Consider the following 17453-nt stretch of genomic DNA (forward strand, 5'->3'; position numbering starts at 1 on the left):
CCTTATCCTCAACGTCCTCTTTAACTTCCTCCTCTACCTCATCCTCCTTCCTCCTCTGCCTTGACCTCCTCCTCCTCCTCCTCCTCGATCTCCTCCTCCTTCCTACTCGACTTCATCCTCTTACCTGGAATTCTTCCTCCCTCCTCCTCGACGTCTTCCTAAAAAAATTGAAAAAAAAATGATGAATTAACCTTTATTATGATCTTGTTTCTTTTTACTAAATGTTGAAATATACTTTTATACTTCTACATTTATATAAATAACAACAATAAAAACCTACGATTATCTACGAAGTTTGACACAAGGTTTCAATTTTTTTTTAGCCAACGTTTCGAGCAAAACGTTTTAGAAACTTATTTACATCCACACAAAATTACGCATCTAATGCGTGAAAACAAACGTTGCCCCATTTTCCAACACTTTCTAGATACGTTGTGGCAACCTAAAATTGATTCCTGGGATGCCACCCCTGTACGGGTGCCCGACCCCATATATCCCACCCCTGTACGGTTGCCCGACCTCATATATTCCACCCCTGTACGGTTGCCCGACCTCATATATCCCACCCCTGTACGGGTGTCCGCCCTCATATATCCCACCCCTGTACGGGTGTCCGCCCTCATATATCCCAACCCTTTACGGGTGTCCGCCCTAATATATCCCATTCCCTTTAGGCCCGCCCACCCTCAAATATCCCACCCCTGTACAGGTGCCCGCCCGCATATATCCCACCCCTGTATGGGTGCCCGCCCGCAGATATCCCACCCCTGTACGGGTGCCCGCCCTCAAATATCCCACCCCTGTACGGGTGCCCGCCCGCATATATCCCACCCCTGTACTGGTGGCTGCCCTCATATATCCCACCCCTGTACTGGTGCCTGTCCGCATATATGCCACCCCTGTACAGGTGTCCGCCCTCATATATCCTACCCCTGTATGGGTGTCCGCCCTCATATACCCCACGCCTGTATAGGTGCCCGCCTACATATATCCCACCCCTGTACGGGTGCCCGCCCTCATATATCCCACCCCCTTTACAGGTGCCCGCCCTCAAATATCCCACCCCTGTACCGGTGTCCGCCCTCATATATCCCACCCCTGTACGGGTGTCCGCCCTCATATATCCCACCCCTTTACGGGTGTCCGCCCTAATATATCCCATTCCCTTTAGGGCCGCCCACCCTCAAATATCCCACCCCTGTACAGGTGCCCGCCCGCATATATCCCACCCCTGTATGGGTGCCCGCCCGCAGATATCCCACCCCTGTACGGGTGCCCACCCTCATATATCCCACCCCTGTACAGGTGCGCGACCTCATATATCCCACCCCAGTACGGGTGCCCGCCCTCATATATCACACCCCTGTACGGGTGACGGCCCCTAATATATCCCACCCCTGTACGGGTGCCCGCCCTCACATATCCCACCCCTGTACGGTTGCCCGCCCGCGTATATCCCACCCCTGTACAGGTGCCCACCCTCATATATCCCACCCCTGTACGGGTGTCCGCCCTCGTATATCACACCCGTGTATGGGTGCCCGCCCTCATATATCCCACCCCTGTACTGGTGGCTGCTCTCATATATCCCACCCCTGTACTGGTGCCTGTCCGCATATATGCCACCCCTGTACGAGTGTCCGCCCTCATATATCCTACCCCTGTATGGGTGTCCGCCCTCATATTCCCCACGCCTGTATAGGTGCCCGCCTACATATATCCCACCCCTGTACGGGTGCCCGCCCTCATATATCCCACCCCCTTTACAGGTGCCCGCCCTCAAATATCCCACCCCTGTACCGGTGCCCGCCCGCATATATCCCACCCCGGTACGGGTGCCCGCCCTCATATATCCCACCCCGGTACAGGTGCCCGACCTCATATATCCCACCCCTGTACGGGTGCCCGCCCTCATATATCCCACCCCTGTAAGGGTGCCCGCCCTCATATATCACACCCCTGTACGGGTGACAGCCCCTAATATATCCCACCCCTGTACAGGTGCCCACCCTCATATATCCCACCCCTGTACGGGTGCCCGCCTACATATATCCCTCCCCTGAACGGGTGTCCGCCCTCATATATCCCACCCCTGTACGGGTGTCCGCTCTCGTATATCACACCCGTGTACGGGTGCCCTCCCTCATATATCCCACCCCTGAACTGGTGCCCGCCCTCATATATCCCACCTCTGTACTGGTGCCTGTCCGCATATATGCCACACCTGTAAGGGTGCCCGCCCTCATATATCCCACCCCTGTACGGGTGCCCGACCTCATATATCCCACCCCTGTACGGGTGTCCGCCCTTATATATCCCACCCTTGTACTGTTGCCCGCCCTCATATATCCCACCCCTGTATGGGTGCCCGACCTCCTATATCCCACCCCTGTACGGGTGCCTGCACTCATATATCCCACCCCTGTAAGGGTGCCCGACCTCATATATCCCACTCCTGTACGGGTGCTTGCACTCATATATCCCACCCCTGTACGGGTGCCCGCCTTGATAAAACCCACCCGCGTACGAGTCCCCGTCCTCATATATCCCACCCCCTTTACGGGCTCCCGCCCTCCTATATCCCACCCCTGTACAGGTGCCCGCCCTCATATAACCCACCCCCTTTACGGGCTCCCGCCCTCCTATATCCCACCCCTGTACAGGTGCCCGCCCTCATATATCCCACCCCTGTACGGGTGTCTGCCTTCATATATCCCACCCGTGTACGGGTGCCTGCTTACATATATCCCACCCTTGTACGGGTGTCCTTCCTCATATATCCCACCCCTTTACGGGTGTCCGCCTTCATATTTTCCACCCCTGTACGGGTGTCCGCCCTCATATATCCCACCCCTGTACGGGTGCCCGCCTACATATATCCCACCCTTTTACGGGTGTCCGCCCTCATATATCCCACCCCTTTACGGGTGTCCGCCTCATATATTCCACCCCTGTACGGGTGCCCGCCCATATATATCCCACCCCTGTACGGGTGCCCGACCGCGTATATCCCACCCCTGTACGGGTGCCCGAGCTCATATATCCCACCCCTGTACGGGTACCCGTTCTCATACATCACACCCCTGTACGGGTGCCCGCCCTCATATATTCCACCCCTGTACGGATCCTTGCCCTCATATATCCCACCCCCTATACGGTTGCTCGCCCAACCCGTCCCCTTAAAAATAACGTCACTTTTGGCTCGTATGCGCACTATGGCCAAATTTGGACGTAATTTGAAATGAAATCGACTCACAAAAGTGACGTTCTGTTCTGTTTTCTGTTTGAGTCGTCCGGCCCTCCTCGGACAGCTTAGAAGAGGAACTTTCAATTAACGTTTCGAAACTTTATGAGAATTTCCTGCCCACCTAACCTATCAGAGGACCCTTAACTTACTGTTGTTGAAAAGAAAAATCCCAAATTTATTTTCAATCTATTTTTATTTTCAAATTACGTCCATATTCGGCCATACGGGTAAACGGCCAAAAGTGACGTTCTTTTTAAGAGGACAGGTTGGCGAGCTACATATACCCCCTCCCCCGTATGGGTGGCCGCCCTCATATACTTCGCAGCACCAAATTGATCTATTATCTCCTGTATTTAGGGCAACGGATACACATCACCCTTAGTTATTTCGTTCACCTTCCGGTAGTCAACACAGAAACGATAACTGCCATCCGGTATCCGAACTAACACAACAGGAGAGAGCCACGGTGACGTACTAGGCTCTAGTACGCCCTGCCTCAACATTTTTCTGGCATTCCTCCCTGATAACGTTCTTTGCCTGTTCCGGCAACCTCCTCTGTCTCGTGTACACAGGCAAATGATCACCAGTTGGAATGGTGTGCTCAATCTTATCACGGAGACTAATCTGGTTATCCTCTGTCGCAAATAATTTAGGGAATTTTCGCAAAACTCCTCTCAGTGCCTTCCTATCCGCCTGTGTAACATGTTGCAAATCAAGTGCTGAAATTAATTCTTCTACCTTTTCTACATTACGTGCAACATTTCTCGTCTCGTATTGTACTTTTGTTGGTGTTTTAGTATCTATCATGTTCAATGCACTACATTGTGCAGTGACGGTTGGAGTCTCAGCTGACTCATGGTGAAAGATTTCTGTGTCCTCCACCATGGTTCCTGGAGATACCCTATCACCTGCCCTGTAGCGAAAAGTCTTATGTGAAAGATTGACAACTGGAATGAGTGCACCTTTATCGAGCACTACAATTAAGTGATGAGGAATTAATAAGCTATCACATCTCCCAGCCACCTGAAGGGTGGAACCTGGTTGTATGTGACATCCCATAGCTACTTTAATATATTTAACAGAATGGGGTGGGCAACTCTGTTTGGTCAATGCATGCAATGCACAAGACCTCTTAATTGTGTCTGGAAGAGACTTAAAAATCAATTTTGGGTAGTGCGCATTATGTTTTTGCTTTCTCTTAATTGAAGCTACAACTGGGGGATGGTCGATCATCTCCACTGGGTAGGAAGTCTGTCAAAACTGCAACCTGCATTTCCTAGCCCCTTTTTGAGCCGACAAGGAATAATCAAATCACGACAGAAAATCAGTTCCCATTAAGATGTGACCCGGAAAATCAAGGTTCTCTACGATCGTACATGTGTGAGGTTGCAATTCCCCATCAATCTCAAAATCAACTGTACCTTGACCTACGATCCCAATATTTTCCCCATTGACCGCTGTTAATGTCTTTGCGCTACGTTTAAGACGTGCATACTTAAAATTGCTGAAGGCTGACTTTTTAATTACCGTTGCCTGGCTTCCTGTATCAACAAAAGCTGTCAATCTTACACCTTCCACTTTCACCTCAAAAGTAGGCCTACCTTCACTAGGGGCCTTCTTTCATTCTTTCGTACTAGTGATTTTACAATCCCTCTGTATATGTCCGCGCTTCCTGCAGGAGTAACACCTCCGCGGGTCCCTGTTGGTACCCCGCGCAGAGTGGCTAGAACGCGCAGCTGTGGGTTGCTTCCTGCCTGACGAACCCGCGCCACAGTTACTCGGCTTGGCCCCCTCGCCTTTACTTAACGCCTCTACGTATGGGGACGACTGAGCGCCCGTCTTCTCCGTGCGCATCTGTCTGTCTAAGGCTGTGGCGGCCTGTTGGACTAGTTCCTTATAACTCACAAACGCTCCCTCCGCAACTAAACATACCCCCATAGCAGAAGGTAACGTTTTGCAGAACAATTGTTTGGCGAAGCGCTCTGCCTGACTCGAATCTAACCCCAGTTCTGTAGTGAGGTCGTCAACCCTACTCTTTAATAGTGTCCCGAAATCTTTGATGGTGCTGCGGTCATCGTTCTTAAGTGACTGCAGGTAAATCTGAGCTTCATCTTCTGACACCTTTTCCTTAAATCTGTCCCTAATCGCTTGGACAAACTGAGGCCAAGTCGTCAGGTGCTGAAACTCTGTCAATCTCGCCAGTGGACCGGCTATGTCCACGCAAGCCCCCATAGCGAGAGTAATCTTCAAACTATCCTCTGGGACAGCCTCCAGCATCGAACTAATCTGCCAAAGCCAGTCTTCCACTCGGCGGTTGCGTTCCACCTTATTAGACGGCAACTCCGTACCTCTGAGTGTCGGTAGAGTCAACTTGGGAATCAAACTCATAATTCCTGGTTTGTGTGACGCGGGGCTACTAGAAGTGGGTGGGCCCTGGGGCTGGGGAATGGATTGAGGTTGGGGTTGGGGTTGAGGTATGGTGTGGGTGGCCTGGGGTTGGGGCATGGATTGAGGTTGGGATTGGGGTTGGGGTTGAGGTATGGTATGGGTGGCCTCGGGTTGGGGTATGGATTGGGGTTGGGGTTGGGGTTGAGGTATGGTGTGGGTGGAATGGGGTTGGAAAAAGGTAGAGGTATGGCTTGAGGTTGAGGTATGGTGTGGGTGGCCTCGGGTTGGGGTATGGATTGAAGTTGGGGTTGAGGTTGAGGTATGGTGTGGGTGGCCTCGGGTTGGGGTATGGATTGAGGTTGGGGTTGAGGTATGGTGTGGGCGGCCTCGGGTTGGGGTATGGATTGAGATTGGGGTTGAGGTATGGTGTGGGTGGTCTCGGGTTGGGGTATGGTTTGAGGTTGTAGTTGAGGTATGGTGTGGCCTGGGGTTGGGGTAAGGGTTGGAGTAGATATGGTGTGGCCAGGGGTTGGGGGAAGGGTTGGTATAGGAATTGAGGTTGGGGATGGTATAGGAATTGAGGATGGGGTTGGTATAGGAATTGAGGATGGGGTTGGTAAAGGAATTGAGGATGGGGTTGTTATAAGAATTGAGGTTGGGGATGGTATAGGAATTGAGGATGGGGTTGGTATAGGAATTGAGGATGGGGTTGGTATAGGAATTGAGGATGGGGTTGGTATAGGAATTGAGGTTGGGGATGGTATAGGAATTGAGGATGGGGTTGGTATAGGAATTGAGGATGGGGTTGGTATAGGAATTGAGGATGGGGTTGGTATATGAATTGAGGATGGGGTTGGTATAGGAGGTGGGGATTGGGCTGTTGTAGTGACGGGTGAGGTGTACGTAGGTGTTGTGGTATTGGTGTTATGTGGGGTAGTTCCTGCTGTTGGTGTGGCTGTTCATGTTCCCGTTGAACAGGTTGCTGGTCTTGTTCCCTACTGAACGAAGCGGGACTACCGCACTAACTGACGCCCCCCTGTCCAGCTCCCTGTCTGCCCTGTTGGCATGGCGTCGATGTTGTATGTGGTGGAACCCAAGACGGCTCCCCCCACTCTTGGGACGAGTCCTCGCGAGATTCCCCACTCATGTCAATAACCGTATGCGTACTGGAATGGGACGATACCCTCGACTGCCCAGTCCCATGCAGTACCCGTGACCCCGTCGCCTCAGTCCCACTGACCCCACCTGTGACGTCAGCTGAGCTACCTGAGCGGTCCACCAGGACCCCCGTGGTGTCGGAAGAGGAGCTGTCCTCTACACTTTCACTCCCACTAGTCCCTACTGACTGGTCACTGTCTGGGTTAAACATTCCCTGCGATTTCCTGTGTGCCATATCTCTTGTGACTACCCTTTAATATACCCTCGACCCGGACTCACTACAACCGTGATCTTCCACAAATAAAACAAAATCACAATTCATTTTCTAAGCGAAAACCAACGAAATTCCCAAAATAGGAAATACAACGATTAATCGAGAGAATCGTTGAAGTGAATTCAATGAATTAGCGTCTGCCCCGCACTCGTGTCCGACCGTTTAATAACCCGCAGTTCTATTACTGAAAGCTAAGTCCTCTACGTTAAAAAGTTAAAGAATCGAATTTATATAAAACAATTAAAATGATAAAAGCAACTAGCGCGCATCACTCGTGATGGATTAATAAAGAATATTTACTGTACTTGAACACTAGACGAACTTGAAGTAAACAAGGTGGCCACTGATGACTGATGGAGCGGAACCAGCTGCGCTGAAAAAAACACAAGTCCCGTGCTTTTTCGCTTAAATGCTTAAAAATCAATATTTTTATTCTGAAGGAAAATAACTAGTTTTACGTTAATAAACTGCTCTAGCGATTAATGTAGACACCCAGGACATTGTAACGTGGGGGTTGGGGGAAATAGCTCTCTCTTATCCATTATTCCAACCCCCAGTTAACTAACGAGGCCGGGGAAAACAGCTCTCTCTAGTCCGTTATCCCGTCCCCAGTTAGCTAACTATTCTAGAACACTCCCAGAGTTCCTACGGCAACCTCTCTCGTTCAACACCTTGTAACCTAGGTATTCGACTACCTAGGTGCTACGACTACAAGGCGCCGTAACTTGATCAGCTACCCGAAACCCTAGAGAGAACTCTAGAATACAAAGTTAACTGCCACAAACGCATAAGAGAATATTAAGGGAAAAATTGGATAATGAAGTAATTAGAGGGTTTGGGGTGAGAGAGGTAGAGAGGTGGGAGGAGCGAGGAGGGTCATCAGTTGAAAGTGAGAGTTTGGAGAGGGGTGGAGGGAGAGGAGTAGATAGGTAGAAGTAGAAGAGTAGATAGTAGAAGTAGGGTAAATGCTGCCACCATCCATTCTAGACCATTACATACAACACAAGGAATGGAACTTGTCTGTACCAAAAGATGTTATTACCATGTATCAGCTCTATACATGTTCTCATTAAAATCATGAACCCAGTAACTGCAGAGGCTTTCTCACCTCAACTCAAAACTCTAGGGAACGAAGTTAAGGACAATTTAAATAATAAATTCATAATTATAATTCATATGAAGTATCATAATTTAAGCAATTCAAATGTTCAAGATTTATATGAAAAGTGAGTCATCATCCAAGAATTTGAGAACCCTACAACTGTCTGCCCCTGATCATCACACAACATATGTAAACACGACCAAGTCACCTTAATGTTCAACTCACCAAGTGTCTGCCTATAGCTGGATTGAGGGGGGAGGGGAGTCTGCAGCTGTCAGGCAGCGTCACCCCCGTCTGACCGACAGCTTGTCTCGGCTGTGGTCCTCCTGCTCTGTAGCCTGGTCTTCTGTCTTATCCTCTCGAATCAGATGATTGATTGATAAAGATTAAGCCACCTAAAAGGTGGCACGGGCATGAATAGCCCGTAAGTGGCGGCCCTTTTGAGCCAATACCAGTATCAAGAGCTGATACTGGAGATCTATGGAGGTGCGACTGCACCCTGCGTGACGGGAGATGTCTCCCGTGCTCTCGAATCGATAGCTCTCCGAGTATATATTGGGAAACCTAGTAGCTAACTCCGCCCACAAGTAGATAGCCTCCGGCTCTCTACCAAGCCACTCCTTAAACGTCGGCATGTTTGAAGGCCAATTTTTAGATTAGCAGAGGCAAGGTTCTCATGGGTGACCTCAGGTCACTTGGTGGTCATTAACACTTAGAGGTGTGAGATTCAGGCCGCCAGAATGGCGCCTGTCAAATCCTTGTCTGTGACTCATGAATCTCTATGTATTTTAAATTCAACTAAACCAAACACCTTTACAGTGTTACAACATGTATTTGCTAGCAAAAATTGAATTTTCACCAAAAACTGCGTTTTTACTTAATGCTGAACTCTGCCAATTTTTCTGCACCCGGAAAAAGTCTATCACCCCAAATATCGCAAAACTCCCTTAATTCGCAAAAATGGGTTTTTCGTTCACAGATATGAATACGCTGTTATTTAATACTGACTCTGTATACAGAACAATACTGACGCCGCGGGCGGTTTCAACACTCATTAATTCGAATTTTCGTCAAAATCCGAGGTTTTCACCTCAACTGGACTAACAGACAACACGATTTTCTCGAAAAACAACTAAATTCGGCAAAAATGTAATTATCACTGTTTAATGCAGAATTACGTCCCTTGCGCGCACTAGAAGATAATACTCACCCTATAATATACACGAAACATGAAAATTCGACTTTTTGCCAAAAAGTCAGATTCTAGCCCAAGCTGGACTTAGAAAATTTTCCACCTATGTTTCTACCAAAAAAAAAAATATCTATGTCTGAAAACGCAATTCTACCGTCTTACTGGTAAAAACTAGAAAACTATCACTCGCATCGACTGGAGAATCCAAATGATACCCAGATCATATACGTGACCCGCGAATATCAATTAATTACAGTTAACGACTTTCCGACATTGACTTAGCCGAAAACTTATCCCAAAATACTTAGCAATATTTCCACGAACTCAATCGAGCATTTACAACGAAAATTACTATTCCTTAACATAAACTCCTTCACTAACTATAGTGACCGACATATAGTCCCAAGTCCAGAGGATTGACTACGCTCTAGAAAACCACGCCTCTGACTTAGACTAATACAATAGGGAATAGCAATACTTAATGCACGGACTTAACCAAATGTACAAGAAACTACTGAACACTTGGGAAAAATTTAACCAGGGATTGAATTTAGGGAAAAAAAAATTGTTAATCTCTAGAAAAACGCAAATAAAAGGAATTACTTTACATACATTAAATTATACGTAATTCGAAGATACACTCGATATAATCCTATAATCGCTCCTACCGGCTCGCCATACCGCACCTAGCCTAGGGGTCTCGACCATCTAAGTTCTAATAGAGTGACACACAGCTTTCAGCAACAATTAAGACTAGACACGACTCGACCTCCACTAAGTGTGCGATTACTTAGTCGTTGAATCGCTCCTAGGTAGTTTACTAGTCCGTCCCTCGGAGGCTGTCGGAAAATCCGACACCATTTAATATATCATACAGACAGATAATAGCTGTGTTGTATAAACAAGTTACCCATAGAAAACGTAACTTGTAGTGGAATTACCGTCTAAAGAAAACGGGATATCATCACCACATACTATTATATTCTCCACCTATTATGGTGGGAATTATTCTTAAATACATTAGTCTTTGGACTTTACCATCATAAAAACATCTTATATAAATTAACTTAATTATCAATATTAAAGTAGAGTAAATGTGACCCTTCTATCACTTTCTGAAATGTGGACAATGTAAGCCAGGCGTCAGAGTGAGGAAGGAGGGCAGCCATTGTTATATTGAGACCAGAGGCTCACACGGGAGCAAATTCGGCTCCTGTTAAATTTACTTGGACGTAGTGTTATGGAACCCAAAGGTGTACCATTGTCAACACGCTGTCTACAAATACAAGTTAAGTGTCTATCCGAAACCCGTTTATCATTCATTTATGGCCATTAATGTCAGGATATAGGGTTAGCCGGTTAGAACGCGAAATCGCCTCATACTAAAGGTAATTAAGCCAGGTCTTTAATGTTCCATGTACTGTATAGTGTTTTCTCTGATATACTTGTCATATATAGGTATCTGGCTTCACAGCTAGCGCACTTTTGACAGGTCAAGACGAGGATGCAAGATTTGTGCACCAGTTACTGGGTGATATGGAAGCTACCTCAAAGAGGATAATTTGGTGTCTACACCCTAGTTATACCTGGTGGACTAACCTGCTGTACTATAAGATAAGGAACCTTTTCAATGTATGTAGTCTATTCCTGTAGTTTGATTGGCTGCATATATTAATTTAATAAACCCCCCCTAATGTGTAGAGGATCGATTTGTGAGATTAAGAGATTATTGCAGAAATACAGTCCACTTATCATTATACAAATTGCTATCGAAGTATATAAATTAACGTAAATATAAATTCATATAAATTAAATAAATATAAATCTCACAGGTCGGTACCCACATTATTTGGTCATCTTCGAACCGGATGACGGATTATTTGATCCTATGAACCCACATTTGGTCATCTTAGTACCGGATGAACCAGTTAACCAGTGGATTCATTAAATATACTAGTGCAGTGTTATTTAAACAAAGCCAGCCAGTCATAGACAGCGGCGTTGCCTCGTGGGAGCTCAGGAGCCTCCCTCAGCCCAGTTCAGCTTCGTCAGCGGTTTCATGCACACCCACAGATATTTGGTGGCGTGTTATTTCGTGAAATGACAGCGCTAATATAGAAGCCAGCCTAATTAGTGACTGTGTCTTCGCGATATTGTTCACGGATTTCGTGGTGTTACATTTCGCGAGAGATTATCTACGAATTTTGTGGAGTTTATTTCGCGAGGTCACTAATAATATTTAATACTTCTTGATAATATTAGAAGTTTCATAGAGGCTAATTAAGAGGCTATTATCAATAATTGTGTATATTATTTCTCCAAATAGAGAATTATTTAATATATATTGCACTAGTGATCACAGTATAATATTTACTAATTGCCAACCCACAACAGGGTAGGATATGACTAGTTGAACTATTATCGTTCATCCTAGTCCCATTATTACTAAAGTCAGTTGTACTATATTGATTAATCTAACACCATTAATGAATGGTCCAGACCCTATTTTGGGTGTAATTTTTATCAACTCGAGTTGAGTTGTGTATATAATAATTTACTTATGATCATTACACCTTTGAGTGATTAATTAGTGTCTCTACCATCCTAGGGTGATATAGAAGAGCTAACCTAAAGGTACTTCCAGTGACACTGGTTTATCACTCAAATCATTAGTGTGTATGATTGTATATATAATGTGTATTAATTTTAAGTGCTAACCTCTAGTAGAGGTAGGATTACAGCCTAGTGAGTGCAGAATTTACCCTAGGCTACCATTAGTGTTTGTTCAGTATTATGAGCAGCCCAAGTACAAGTCCCACAAGGCTTCACCAACGAGCCAGTATGGATAATGCAGGGAGAATGAAAAGAACCCTTGCAGGTCTTAAAGGCCACTTAACAAGACAGATCAAGAAATGTGAAGATTTGTCACAACAATCTCAAGTTGATTATGCTGACCTGGAAAGCTATTATCAAGCAGCTGCAGGTAAATTTGAGCAAATCAAATGCCAAATAGCAACATATGTGGCTGAACTTGCCAACACTAATTTATCAGAAACAGAAATAGACGACATTATGGTTGATCTTGCGAATTATGAAGATCAAACTCAGGCCACGTTACAGCCTTATGTCAAATTAATTGCCCAGAACAAGGCAACAGCAACAACAACAACAGTTGCATCTAATACGAGTCAAGCAGAAGCTCGACTCCCTCCAATTAATTTACCCACTTTCTCAGGAAAAGATGAGGAAGATTGGGATGAATTTTGGAACAAATTCGTTGACCTTGTAGACTCAAAACAATCTTTACCAAAGAGTAGTAAATTCTCTTATTTGCAAGGCCAATTATCAGGTGAGGCTAAAACAGTAGTATCCCATCTGAGATTAACTAATGACGGCTATGATCTGGCAGTAAAACTCCTCAAGGATAATTATGCTGATCCAGAAGTAAGAACATCACATTTAGTTCATGAGCTGTTGCATTTACCCCTACCGGAGGCTTCAGCTGATTCACTCCAAGTCTTCAAGCTGGAGGTAGAATCATTGATCAATGCCCTCAGCCTGACAGCAGATACAAACGGGGCTGAGTGGGTCTTGAAAATAATTGTCCAGGAGAAAATACCTAGGGACATATTGAGACAAATGAGTGCTCATTACAATAAAAGCATCTTATCTATGAATGAAATATCTTAAGGTTTAAAGTCAGTAGTTCATCAATTACGAACACATGACAAATTAAAACCACCAAGTAAACCTTCAGAAACCAATAATAGTAAACCACAGAGTACCAAAGGTACTCCAAATCAATCTAGACAATATAATTCAACACCAAAGTGGAACAGTGGCAGTGTGGGCGTATATGCAGTGGGACCCTCCAAGCCTATAGTTACTGTGTCACCCAAGAACGTAACACCAAAGGGTACTGGAAGCTATGGAACATGTTTGTTCTGCAAAGAGAAACATTCAATGTACCACTGCTCTAATTATCCTGATAGTGACGCCCGTGTTGAGCGACTCAAAGATTTGCAACATTGCACGAGGTGCCTCAGGAAACATAACATCAACGACTGTGATACCCAATTACACACTTGTAATAGGTGTAACAAAGGTCAGCACCATGCAGCATTGTGCAGAGACACCAAAACAACGTCTCCAAACCCCAAGGTGGAAGATAGCATTCCCACCACAGTACAGTACTGCAAGGTGCAACAAACAAAGAGTGTCCATACGGCAAAGTCTAAAGGTAATACGACTTTGCCTACTGCCCAAATTACCATCCTGAATAAGAGGGCCAAGGTCCATACCCGTGGGTTGTTTGACCAAGGATCCCAGAGAACATATGTCACTAAAAGGCTGGCAGATGAATTACAATTAAGGCCTGTAGCCCAGATGTCATTCAACATCTCAGGGTTTGTAACAGATGCAGGACCTCAAGTCTACCAGGTGGTACAACCATCAGTACGTTTAGGCAGGTACGTCTGTAGAGTACAAGCCATTGTGGTGGACAAAATACCAGTAGACCTACAAGTACAAGGTCTGAGAGCAACAGCCAAATTCCTGAGAAATAGAGGAATAAAATTGGCAGATAATATTAAGTCTGATCACCTCACCGACTTCGGTCTCCTTGTAGGGACAGACTATTGTCATCGATTCATCGGTAGCCCTACTAAATATCAGGGCATAACCATGTTAAACTCTGCAGGAGGTAAATTACTCTCAGGCCCAGTATCAAGCCTGAGGAGACCTATGCCTGCAGATAAACAATACCAGTAGAAATCTAAATTTGTCAGCTGATTATATTTCTCCAGTAGCATTATACTAAGGAGATTACAGCTGACTATACCAACAGAGGTTGATGTTAGTATCATCATTTGAAGCTGAAGATGAGTTCATGAGGCCTCAGTGGCAAATCAGTGAACAGTAGCCTAAAACAGCTACAAGTCACTGCGACCAATGTCACTGAACCCACTGCAGTCTCAGAACCATACTTTACTTTAATGATGAGCTATTCAATCTTCTGAATCAATTAACTAAATTAAACCCCAATAAATCTGATGACTGATTTGATACATTTATTATTTAATCAAGATGTATTCCATGGGCCTCAGTGTTTATATATCAGTGACCAGTTACCTGAAGAAACTTCAAGTTATATCTAATGTCACTGATCTCACTGCAGTCCCTGAGTCTTACTTGACTGTAGTACTTGATCACATCCAGTCTTCTGGGTTAAATAATATGTAATAAGGCTTGAATATTAGCCTTTCAAGAGTTGACAGGGAAATGAAATTGCATTAGACTTCTAACCCCTGCAACTCTAGTACGGGACATCCGTCCTGTACGAACAGACGCACAAATGTGTGATTACTAACTACTAACATCAAATTAATCTAATAATTCGAAGGAGGAGTATCGGTGTTCGTCTGTTCTAAATAGGACTTCGACCCGTGAGCAGCCCCCTGGGGAATTATGTCGGAAAATCCGACACCATTTAATATATCATACAGACAGATAATAGCTGTGTTGTATAAACAAGTTACCCATAGAAAACGTAACTTGTAGTGGAATTACCGTCTAAAGAAAACGGGATATCATCACCACATACTATTATATTCTCCACCTATTATGGTGGGAATTATTCTTAAATACATTAGTCTTTGGACTTTACCATCATAAAAACATCTTATATAAATTAACTTAATTATCAATATTAAAGTAGAGTAAATGTGACCCTTCTATCACTTTCTGAAATGTGGACAATGTAAGCCAGGCGTCAGAGTGAGGAAGGAGGGCAGCCATTGTTATATTGAGACCAGAGGCTCACACGGGAGCAAATTCGGCTCCTGTTAAATTTACTTGGACGTAGTGTTATGGAACCCAAAGGTGTACCATTGTCAACACGCTGTCTACAAATACAAGTTAAGTGTCTATCCGAAACCCGTTTATCATTCATTTATGGCCATTAATGTCAGGATATAGGGTTAGCCGGTTAGAACGCGAAATCGCCTCATACTAAAGGTAATTAAGCCAGGTCTTTAATGTTCCATGTACTGTATAGTGTTTTCTCTGATATACTTGTCATATATAGGTATCTGGCTTCACAGCTAGCGCACTTTTGACAGGTCAAGACGAGGATGCAAGATTTGTGCACCAGTTACTGGGTGATATGGAAGCTACCTCAAAGAGGATAATTTGGTGTCTACACCCTAGTTATACCTGGTGGACTAACCTGCTGTACTATAAGATAAGGAACCTTTTCAATGTATGTAGTCTATTCCTGTAGTTTGATTGGCTGCATATATTAATTTAATAAACCCCCCCTAATGTGTAGAGGATCGATTTGTGAGATTAAGAGATTATTGCAGAAATACAGTCCACTTATCATTATACAAATTGCTATCGAAGTATATAAATTAACGTAAATATAAATTCATATAAATTAAATAAATATAAATCTCACAGGTCGGTACCCACAGAGGCCGCAACGCCCTTCACGGATTTACGTTTTCCTTAGCGTTTTGGGTCGTCTAACAACGCATTCGGATAAATCTCCTGGCGTCCCACAGATAAATCCGCCCAGACTGCTCACAAGGAACTGCTGTTGAGAGTATGGTGGCTCCCAACACCTCTAAATAAATTGCAATGGGTCAAGTAAGGTACCAAGTCCAATCAATTCGGAGCGGTCTCCTACTCAATAAATCTTAATAGCCTAACTTACTAACTAATCCTTAATCGTATCAGCCAGCACGACGCCAAGCCAACCCCCCACTCAACCACCCTGTTGTGAGGCGCACTGCTAATCCTGGCCCGCGGCCTGTGGCTGACCGTGTGGTGGGGTGAGGGCGGACACCCCTGTATGGGTGTCCGCCCTCATATATCCCACCCCTGTACGGGTGTCCGCCCTCATATATCCCACCCCTGTACAGGTGTCCGCCCTCATATATCCTACCCCTTTACGGGTGTCCGCCCTCATATATCCCACCCCTGTACTGGTGCCCGCCCTCATATATCCCACCCCTGTACTGGTGCCCGCCCTCATATATCACACCCCTGTACAGGTGCCCGCCCTCATATATCCCACCCGTGTACGGGTGCCCGCCCTCATATATCCCAGCCCTGTACGGGTGCCTGCCTTCATATATCCCACCCGTGTACGGATGCCCGCCCTGATATATCCCACCCGTGTACGGGTCCCTGCCCTCCTATATCACACCTATATACGGGTACCCGCCTACATATATCCCACCCCAGTACGGGTGCCCGCCCTCATATATCCCACTCCTGCACTGGTTCCCTCCCTCATATATCCCACCCCTGTACAGGTGTCCGCCCGCATATATCTCACTTCTGTACGGGTGCCCGCCCACATATATGCCACCCCTGTACGGGTGCCCGCCTGCATGTATCCCACCCCTGTACGGGTGCCCGCTCTCATATATCGCACCCCTGTACGGGTGCCTGCCCTCTTATATCCCACCCCTGTACGGGTGCCCGCTTATATATAGCCCACCCCTGTACGGGTGCCCGCCCTCAAATATCCGACCCCTGTACGGGTGCCCGCCCATATATAGCCCACACCTGTACGGGTACCCACCCTTATATATCCCCCCTGTACGAATGCCCGCCCTCATATATCCCACCCTGTACTCACCTAGTTGTGTTTGCGGGGGTTGAGCTCTGGCTCTTTGGTCCCGCCTCTCAACAGTCAATCAACAGGTGTACAGATTCCTGAGCCTATCGGGCTCTGTCATATCTACACTTGAAACTGTGTATGGAGTCAGCCTCCACCACATCACTTCCTAATGCATTCCATTTGTCAACCACTCTGACACTAAAAAAGTTCTTTCTAATATCTCTGTGGCTCATTTGGGCACTCAGTTTCCACCTGTGTCCCCTTGTGCGTATTCCCCTTGTGTTAAATAGACTGTCTTTATCTACCCTATCAATCCCCTTCAGAATCTTGAATGTGGTGATCATGTCCCCCCTAACTCTTCTGTCTTCCAGCGAAGTGAGGTTTAATTCCCGTAGTCTCTCCTCGTAGCTCATACCTCTCAGCTCGGGTACTAGTCTGGTGGCAAACCTTTGAACCTTTTCC

This window comes from Procambarus clarkii, chromosome 61 (assembly GCF_040958095.1).
Source record: "Procambarus clarkii isolate CNS0578487 chromosome 61, FALCON_Pclarkii_2.0, whole genome shotgun sequence".
Lineage (NCBI taxonomy): Eukaryota > Metazoa > Arthropoda > Malacostraca > Decapoda > Cambaridae > Procambarus > Procambarus clarkii.